This window comes from Vicia villosa, linkage group LG1, assembly GCF_029867415.1.
Source record: "Vicia villosa cultivar HV-30 ecotype Madison, WI linkage group LG1, Vvil1.0, whole genome shotgun sequence".
Lineage (NCBI taxonomy): Eukaryota > Viridiplantae > Streptophyta > Magnoliopsida > Fabales > Fabaceae > Vicia > Vicia villosa.
In genome coordinates this window covers 241,432,866-241,443,422 of record NC_081180.1, presented here as the reverse complement: position 1 = coordinate 241,443,422, position 10,557 = coordinate 241,432,866, and the positions used below count along the sequence as shown (strand labels likewise).

The following is a 10,557-nucleotide window of genomic DNA, read 5'->3' as shown; positions in this document are numbered from 1 at the left end:
AAAATTTAGAATACAACAATAAGGAAAAAAATACAAAAAAAAAAATCATCTAATTGCATCAGTTTACATTATCATAGTGTTCTCCTGTGCTTTGTTGTGCTCTCCTTCTCCCCCACAATTCAATCACTACAAAATCCTCATCACTACCTATGTTAGAGAATAACTGAGAATCCAACGGTGAAGAACTTGGTGCTGCTATGTTACGGTTCGTCGGAAACTGCGTGTTACCCAAAATGTATGTTCTACAAAGAGGACAATTAGCATTTGTTTGAAGTCAGATCTTAATACAATCCAAGTGAAAGTGGTGGCTGAAATTCGGAAGTACTTTCAGCATATCTTATTCTTGAAAAGAATTCAAACAAACTACACAACCTTTGTCACTTCAACGATCATCACCGCATGTACCTTTTGTGTACTGAGACGTTGGGATTTCTTGGATGATGAATTCGTCGACACCGCGACATTTAGCTGAGCCAAGCAACTCTGCCATTTCCTACCCATCACATACATACAAACTCAAATCAGATCCAGTTCACAAACACATTACAATTAACAGAAAAACCAATAGACCTTAAACAATCAGTTAACATTAAAACCATCACAAACACATTCCAGTTATACATATCCAAGCCAACCGTGCATACACACATATATTTACATACAACCACACACTGCATTGTAACTGATCCTAACAGAACAATAACCTACTAACAGTTTTAATAACTTTCTATAACTAATTATTAATTGTTAACAACCTAACTATAACTACTAACCTTCAGAATAACTAACAACTTTTTCCTTACATTTCTAACAGAGTTAAAGTCCTAACATTTCACAAAATTATATTATAACATATACTTCAATAGAATAAAAAGAAAGGAAATACAATCATGAAATTAGATAAGGAACTCACCCAGGGGAATTTTGGTCCAATAGATTATGAACCACAATAACAAATTTATTTGTAACAAGTTCATGTCACTACGCCAAAAGTTGTTTTTGCCAGCACCCCTAAGACAGCGCTTTTTACTTAAAGCGCTGCCATAACCTTCACTAAAAAAACACGGAAAAATGTCCAAAAAAAGCGCTGCCATATGTTAACCTACGAAGGCGCTTTTAAAAAAGAGCTGCTAAAGGGGTGCCTACGAAGGCGCTTTTTAAAAAACGCTGGTAATACTTAAAGCTTTGAGATCACTTTTTAGAAAGTGCCTTCGTAGGCACCCCTGTAGCAGCGCTTTTTAAAAAGCGCCTTCGTAGGGTATTTTAAAAATAAGAACTTCTCTATTTATGAGTTTCTCTGAGTTGCTCTTTGCGTCGTTTCTGTCTCCTCTTACGAACAAACTCATTTCTCTATTTCTGAGTTTCTCTGAGTTGCTCTTTGCACCGTTTCTGTCTCCGCCGCCAGCTCCGCTGTCGTTCAACCTCCTCGTCTCTGTTCAACCTCCGCCGCCGTCGCATCCTTCTTGTCTCAAATCCTAAATTTGCAACTTCACCTCCAAACTCCATTCTTTGCCTACGTCAAGTATCGTAATTAAAGAGGTGCGTTTTTGTTTTTCTATTGAAACTTAATTAAAGAGATAAAATCAGATTTCCGCTGCACATTCCTTTCTTTAATCGATTCAACTCCTTCTCAACCGTGTTCGTTTTCTTTGAATCTTGAATCCCGAAAAGATAAGGGAATGATTGTATATTTATTTGTTTTCTGCTCCATTGCAATTTGTTGTGTATTTGATTTTATAATTTAGGGTTTTCTGATTTGGGGTTTCAGATTTGGGGTTTGAGGTTTCTGATTTATTTTCTCCTATAGTTATTATTTTGATTTTTCTGATGTTTTGTGAGTTTAAAGCTTTGAGTTTTTAAATGGTGGAGTTTCATTTTTGGGTATTTGTTTTTGCTCAGAATGTCTTCTGGTTTTCGGATATTTGCTCAGAATGGTGGAGTTTCATTTTAAATGGTTGAGTCTCATTTCCTCTGTCTGAAGATATCAAAAGCTGTGAAGATTTTGCAAGCCGGAATAACAGTGCTTGTGCAGACGAGTCCAACGAGCCCTGTAAAAATTTCACAAGCCAAAATAAAACTGCTTTTGCAAATGACTCCACTAAGGTCTCTGATATAATTAAAGGATTATCCCCTGACCAAACTACAATGAATAGATTAAATTCTCCTTGCTCTTTTTCATGTATGAACAAATCTATAACCATGTCCAATGGAACAATGCATCAGCGCCGCACTGTTTTGGGGCAAAATTCTGTGAGTAAATCTTCTCATGATTAATCACATGACTTTCTTTTATCTTGACAATTGTCTTTGTCACTACCACTTCCCCTACATTGGCTAAAGCTTTTAGATTTCCAGCTTAACCGATTTTATTCTATAACTATAAAGTCCAAGTTATGATACCTTCTTTTTGTATTATGTCCAGGGAAGCAAGAACCTTTCCATGGAATCCATTGATTTTCTTGACGAAAACGAGTATGTAATTGATTTTCTATATATAATTGAACTGTTTGAAGGTATAAGATATCTAACACTATCTTAGACTTATATCATTTCACATAATGTTTCCAATGTTAGAGTACCGTTTGAAGTGGGGCAGTCACTTAAACGGCTCTTCTGATTTTGTTCACTTTACTCTGTCCACTAATTTATGTTTCTCACAATACTTAGAGCTGAAGTGGAGAGGCTTGAAGCTGTTAATACAGAATTGCAAAGCTAAATTGCAGCGGAGGTTAAAACTTGATTTTCTCAATTTAGCCTTGTCAATCTGTTAGAATCAATTATCCATTTTCAATTTCCGTTGCAGGGAAAAGTAAATGCATATCTGTAATCTTATGTAGCAACACGAAAGGAAGCCAAAGTAAATGCAAAGCTGCAATCTTATGTAGAAAAACGAAAGGAAGTCTTGCAAGAGCGCCGTCTGGTTCTTGAGCGAGATGTAAGCTCATTATGAGAGAACATACCAACTCCCCGTGCCCCTCTTTCTCCATACTCATGTAAATTGAGATTGTGTTAACTAGCATGTCCATGCAGGTGGACAAGTTACAGGAGCAGTTGCTAAAAGAGAAAAACTTAGGGAAACTCTTGAAGCCAGACTTAAGTTTCTTCCAGGGACATTATCTGAATTATTTGATATTGATGAACAGGTTAGTAAGCCAGATCCAGAAGAGTAAGCCAGATCTAGAAGTTGCAGCCATTTCAGAATATGATAGATCAATAAGTAAGGTAAAGCTAATATTTCATTTAAGAATTAATGCTGTAGTGTTTGCCAGTTACAAATATCACAATCAGTTTGATGCCTGAAGATTATGCTGTCAGTTTTGGATGAACAAGACTGATGAATTGGTTCATTTACTTAATCCATTAATTATCATCATTCTGATGCCAAAATTAAAGGCATTCCCCCTTTGGAATGAACTATCATCTGAATTTGGTATTTTACAATTTTACTGCAGGACAATCATTTTGGTGGAGCAGAAAATGAGAATGAGAGAAAACTAGAGTCACCTTTACCAAACAAACACCCACCTAGTTCCAAGAAATCTAGTGCAAGGGTTGAGGTAAAGTTCGTAGACTATATTATGAATCTAGATGAAAATAAAAGTTTTCTTTAAATTCTGAAATCAGCACCAATAATTTTGTTGTAGAGAAAAAATTTCATTGCTTAGTTAATATAAATGGAATCTTGATTACTCTGTATTTTTCCATCATGCTTTGAAATTACATTCATGTGCATTATTTCAACACTTCAATGCCTGCATTTTGTTTTAATTCAAAAAATTTACCCATTAATAATATATTAAATTTCATGTAATTTTTAAGAATTAATACATATTTTGCTTTTGGAGTCTTTTGAAAAAAAAAATTGTCATCATGTTATTATTTTTATGATTGATTTTTTGAGGGGACAAAATAAAGATATAAGTGAGGAAATTCAAACATCCTTATTACAGAAATTTTTCAAAAAAATATTAACTTGATAAAAAAAACATTAACTCATACTTTGTGTAGATATTTAGAGAGATAATATATAAAAATTTGAGATATTTATTAAATTAAAAACTGATTTAATTGAGAATTAAAATTAAAAGGCTATAGAAAGAAAAAAAAGCATTTAATCTAAGAATAAATAAATTGTTTATCGAGTAAAGTATTTCTTAATATATTCTCATCTTCTCAGCCGTCGCCAAGGAGATGGTGATTTGGAACTTGTTCTCCTAATTTAATATATACTCCCTCCATTCTCTTTTATAAGAAAATTTTGACTTATCTAGTACTTATATAAGCCATCAATAACTTTGTTCCTTAAAACTGTATGACAGTGGTACTTGGGTTGATGACACATTACAATATTGGTGGATTGATTTGAAACTGATAGTTTGTTTCATGTTTGTTTTTGTTGTTGTTGAGCCTTTAATTGACCATGTTGTTTTGTTCATACTTTGCAGGACCAGGCCGGAAAACGATCAAACTTTTGAAGTATAATATTATAGTACTCTAGGTGGTTACTAACTTTGTTCATACTGTTGCCAATATTTGAAGTATAATATTGTTGATGTTACTGATTTAGTTTGTTTGACATGAGTTAGTTACATGTGAAACTTTCTGTATATATATCATACTTTACATGATTTAGTTTGTTTGACAGGAACTATAATTATGTGTATATATATATATATATATATATATATATATATATATATATATATATATATATATATATATATATATATATATATATATATATATATATATATATATATATATATATATATATATATATATATATAGTATTATATTAGTATATATATATTGTCCTACCTATGGTTGAAAATATATCACAGGTCAAAAATATATTACAGGTCGAAAATATTACAGGTTGAAAATATATTACAGGTCGAAAATATTACAGGTCGAACTGGGAGGCTTAAATTACAGGTTGCACTTTAAAATACCTCATTTAGCAACGACAGCGCTTTTAAAAAACGCTCTTAAAGGGCCACCTACTAAAGCGCTTTATTACTAAAAGCGCTGCCTAAGATTAAAAAAAAAGCATAAAAAAATGCAATCTATGAAAGCGCTTTTGGAAAAGCGCTCTTATAGGGGGGCTACCAGAGCGTTTTTTCCAGAAAAAGCGCTCTGATAGGGGGGCTACCAGAGCGCTTTTCTGGAAAAAGCGCTCTTATAGGGGGCTACCAGAGCACTTTTCTGAAAAAAAGGCTCTTATATGGGGGCTACCAGAGCGCTTTTGGAGTTTCAAAAGCGTTGTCGTTACCTACGGCAGCGCTGGCTTTGGCAGCTCTTTAAAGCGCTTTAGTAGCCCAAAAAAAGCGCTTTAGTAGCCCTTTTCCGTAGTAGTGTGTTATGTTTTCATTGTTAAATTTGACTCAGTGAGAAACAAACAAAATTCAACCAGATGGAAAAAGAAAAGGATCCAAATACAATTAAGTTATGGTTGAACAAAATAAAGCTTGACCAATATTGGAGCGGTAATCAACAGTTGCAAAAGCTACAGGGAGTAAAGAACCATATTAAACAACAAAGATTAAAATAGAGTTATAAACTGAATTGCATGGAGAGAATTCAAACTACAAACCAGAAGTGTAGCTCCAAACGAATTGCAGAGTATGAAAAAAATACCTCCAAGCACCTGATGTTGTGATCACTGTATGTATTGGCGGCCTTGATGTCTAAGATTCCCGATATTATGTCCTTCTGATTTAGCACCTGCAATGTTTGGCATAATAGCCACAACAGTTTACAACATCCATGTACAACACACCATCACAATAATAATATGACAACTAACAATAATTTAATAAAAAATATGTAACATATAATATAAGAAGTAGGTTGTCATGGCAATGAAAAGAACTATAATATCAATTCATCATTAAAAAACAATTCCAATTAATATTAAAACGATATATATTCTATCCCCTAAACCCTAAGCATCAAATCAAAATCCCCTAGCTAACATGAAGTTCGACCAATCCCACGATGCTTCATCTTCATCCGAAGAACTGAAGACTGGATGTTTGGTTACTCTCCTTATTGTTTGTCTTTTCCTTCTCCTTCTGTCTCTTCTTTGAGCAACCACTGTGATTCCATGTAGGAGTTGATCAACTCCCGCTGGCTAACCACGTGGTTGAACAACTGCATCTCCATTTTGAATCTGAGGACTTTCAACTTGAACACCTAGATAGCTATTGTGATGATGAGGGCCTTCAATTTGCAAACTTGCAACACCCTTAAAGTGATTAATAGTTAGATTGACAGCAGGTTGTCGTTCCCGGTCCATTTTGGATATACTTGTTCCTGGCCTTTGGAATTTGTGGAAGCTGGTATGTAATGTATCTGGTACGGGTTTGGGTGAAGAGAGTGGGAAAAATTGACTTCCATTATGTATATATAATGGTTGTTTTAAAGGATTTCAAATTTGGAAAGTGGAAAGGTGCAATTTAATGATATTTGAACTATCCAATGATTATACATTGGAATGTACCATAATTTGGAAAGTGGGAAGGTCGTATTTAATGACAGTTGCAATTTATTATAAGTTGAAACAAACCACAAAATATCATTAACCATACATATTAATTACATACCCAAAAATGATGAAAGGTTATAAGTCTGCATAAAAACAAACTTAGTGCTTGAGACAGTACATAGATAAACTATTTAACCTCATAACATCAAATCATTTTGCAAACGTTGCAAGTCTGAAAGGAAAAGCATCATCAATATATCCTGAAAAAGTAACCACAAAATCATCAAATCAACCACAAACATCCTAATCACAAAATCAAAACCCTAACTTTCTAAGAAAATCAATCCCTTTAACTGCATTATATACCACCTTTTGTGAAAGTTGTTATCAGATCAACCTTAAAAATAAACCAAACAGAAGCCTCATAGACTATTTTACTGCATTTGGATTGAGATAGATACATAGATAAACAAAGGTACCTCATAATATGTTTGCTTCCTTCTCTCTTGTTCTACAGAACCATGATGCCAAAATCATTTTACACTTCAGATCTGCGATCGAACACCGACGATAAAACCACAAAATCAAAACCCTAATTTCAAAAATATAACCAAACATATGAGCTAAGATCTCTTACCACATATGAGTTTCTCTGACAATACCAAACTTTCTCAACAAATTAGTCACATGCCCTTTATTCCCTTTGTCCAAATCTGAATCAGAAAGAAGAGGAAGAGAAGGAAGAGAGAAGAAAGAAGAGTAAGAGAGGGAAATATGAACGGTGGAAACATGTAAACCCTAAAATCCTAAATCATCAACATTGAACACACCTTTTCCTCAAATAGCGACAGTGGCGGTGAAATATGAAAGGTGGAACCGAACCGGTGGTAAACAACAGAAAGAAGCATCTGTAGGAAGAGGAAGAGAGGGAAGACCTTCTAATTTCATATCTTGAATAAGCATCTGTAGCATGGAGAAGAATACAAATCGCACCTTTAGGAAGAAGGAAGAAGAAGAAGAAGGAAGAAGAGAGAAGAAGAAGAAGAAGAGAGAGAGAGAGAGAGAGAGAGAGAGAGAGAGAGAGAGAGAGAGAGAGAGAGAGAGAGAGAGAGAGAGAGAGAGAGAGAGAGAGAGAGAGAGAGAGAGAGAGAGAGAGAGGACGAGAGAGAGGGAGAGAGTGTTAGAAAATATTTTTCTTTTCAAAATTGAATTTTGAATTAGAGGTTAGGAAAAGGTAAAAGAGGAAAAGCATCATGAAAACAAAATAAAATATACATGAAATGAATATGATGGTATGACATGATATGATGCATGAATGGTATAAGTAAATCAGCGGGGGAGGGAGCAGAGGCAGCATCAATATCACTAACGTTGAACAGAATAATTTATAACTAAATAACTCCGTTGTCTACTAAATTTAATTTTAAGGAAGGAAAAATTATTTCGATGTTTGAATCTCCTTCTTCGATATCAAAACCATCTACAACAAAATCAACCGCATCCACAACTTCCTTATTTTTATTTTTTATTTTTTATTTTTTCTTTTAATTTTTTATTAAAATAATCAAAACGATATCGTTTTAATTTTTTTAAATAAAAAAAATTTAAAAAACACTTAAACTGTCGGTTCAAGAATACTGTAGGTTTTTTCGATTTTAGCGATTTACACCGATTTTGATCGGTTCAATGACATATCCGATCCAACAATTAAACCAGACCGATTATATAGTCGATTCTCGGTTCGACTGGTCCGACCGACTGGTCTGGTCTGATTTTTAAACACTACTCTCAGTAAAAATCTTTTACAGAAAAATCGTTACAAGAAAAAAACAAAAGAATAACTAATTATTAAATATTATTCTAATCATCAAAAATTACTTCTATAAATTGTTGGAAGAATTAATAAAAAATCCTAACCTGGTTTAACATAATGACCTCCTTGTCTTAGCAAGCGAAATGTAAGTGCAAAATCACACAATTCATGGCTACTAACAAAATCAGTGGAATTGATGTTCAAAACTAGATTATATTGCGATTAAACTTTGTTAGCAATTATATTTTGTAATTTTGTCCTATTTTATTATGTGTGATACCTATGTTTAAAATTTAAATTTAAATTATGAATCGGGGAATTTATTTGTGATATGATATTTTCAAAAAAAATTAAGTGTTATTTATATTTTGTAGAGAATGAATCATCCGGTTCGACAGATTTTATATGTATATAGTTTTGTATAACGGCCGGTCTATTCAACCGAGCTATATGATTTAATATGATTTAGTCATGCGGTTCGACTAATGACTTAGTGATTCGACCAATAAACCAATAACTCAGTACTCTTAATGGTTTAATGCCCGGTTTGATTTTTAAAATTCTGATTAAGAGAGTTAATTTTAATTGAGTGGGTGCTAAGGTATGTTATAAATAACCTTGCATAATCACTTTATTGATAGATCATCAATCAATTTGAGTGATAGGAAAACAAGACATTTGGTAGAGAGAACAAAACATTGTAACTCTATAATCCTTATTTCATATAAAACGGGACAATAGTATACATATTGGACAAGTGATTTCAAATAAAAGAGGAGAGTCTGAATTATGTTGTTTTGAAAAATGATTTTCAATTAAAAAATCATTAGTGCAAACAATTGTATAAAATAGTTTTATAACTTAAACAAAGAGTAATTAGCAGAATAAATAAATAGAAAGAAATCAAAGTGAAGAAGAGAGGAAGGCACATCACATAAAGGCAAATAACAAAAGTAAAAAAGAGATACGAGATAAGAAAGATGCATAAGGGATTTATAGAAATTTTGTCTAACCATTTGACCTACTGCTCTCCTTAAGAATTTCTTCTTGACAGTTTCCATTATAGATATGAACTTTTTACAATTTATGCCAACGGCCTTTCTTACTAATTAACTTGGAGTTTTACACTAACTATCCCCCAAACACAAAATTTATATTTGGATAATCTCGATACAAAATGAGAGCTTTTACACCAAACTAAACTCACAAACTAAAATGAGAGCTTTTATAACAAGTGAAACTCACTACTCAAACGGAGATTTGCAAAGATAATCTTACAAAACAAATAGAATTTTATTACAAGAGATATTCCACAAAAGATAAAAATATCTTGCAAAAATTACAATATCAATCATGCACCAAAATACACAAAGAAAATATCTCACCGGTATTTTCACCCTTAAAGCACTAAGGTATTATTAGTGAAATGAAAGAAATGGAAAGAAAAGGAGTAGAGAGTGAGAAAATGTTTCAATACATGCTTTCTGATGTAGGTTGAAAGTGAGAGAGTCCTCTATTTATAGGTAAGAAATTTGTTTTAAAAAAAACTATTCATGAACTTTTTAATATTCATAAACGCTTATTCCTTAGATCTACTCGATTATGTGATTCATAAAACGGAAACCCTAATTCCTTAAAAGGAAAACCTACAACACTTAGAGTCATGATGGATTAGAAGTATTCTAAATCAATTAGAAAATTTTATTCCCTGCTCAAGTCGATTTCCTAAGAGCCTTAATCGATTAAGCAGTGTATAAAAGCCTCTTAAATGTTTAAGAACAACATTTATCAATTCCACAAGAATTATGGTTCATCCAAAGGTTTTAGTTAGTTTTATAAAATAGAAAGGCCTAAACAAACTTAAGTGAGTATGCGCATTGTCTTAAAAATTTAAGAATTACTCTAATATCAATTAAAAAAATCTAATCACTCAGACACGGACCAAGTGAGCTTTTCACACTTCCTCTCTTTCATAATCTCTGAATATTTAAGATTCCTTGCTAGAAACATCAATGATTCGACACTTCATCTGGGATTTGACTTCTTCTATCTGATGAGACATGATAAGATTTCCTTATATACACCAACATAATTGAGATTGCTTGAGTGGAGACGATCAACAATTCCATGAAACGCCGCTTAACATTAGGTGTTATAATTAAGAGATTAACTTTGACATCTTGATCTCCCGTGTATAACAACTTAATCATCACTTAAGATAAAGATTTATCTTGTCATCATTAAAATTATTTAGGTG

General features: G+C 32.9%; 1 long non-coding RNA gene across 4 annotated transcripts; it reads left to right on the top strand.

The window, feature by feature from the left end:
- The first annotated feature begins 1,273 nt into the window (after nucleotides 1-1,273).
- On the top strand, nucleotides 1,274-4,639 carry LOC131624470 (uncharacterized). 4 transcript variants are annotated; one of them, XR_009290605.1, is made up of 8 exons: nucleotides 1,275-1,539; nucleotides 1,900-2,250; nucleotides 2,423-2,513; nucleotides 2,668-2,728; nucleotides 2,804-2,935; nucleotides 3,031-3,222; nucleotides 3,453-3,557; nucleotides 4,446-4,639. It is a non-coding gene; the product is annotated as an uncharacterized LOC131624470 (long non-coding RNA). The 4 variants fall into 4 exon arrangements; XR_009290604.1 differs by having other exon boundaries at nucleotides 1,276-1,539; nucleotides 2,423-2,472; XR_009290606.1 differs by having other exon boundaries at nucleotides 1,274-1,539; nucleotides 2,423-2,728; nucleotides 3,453-3,562.
- The last annotated feature ends 5,918 nt before the right edge of the window (nucleotides 4,640-10,557 follow it).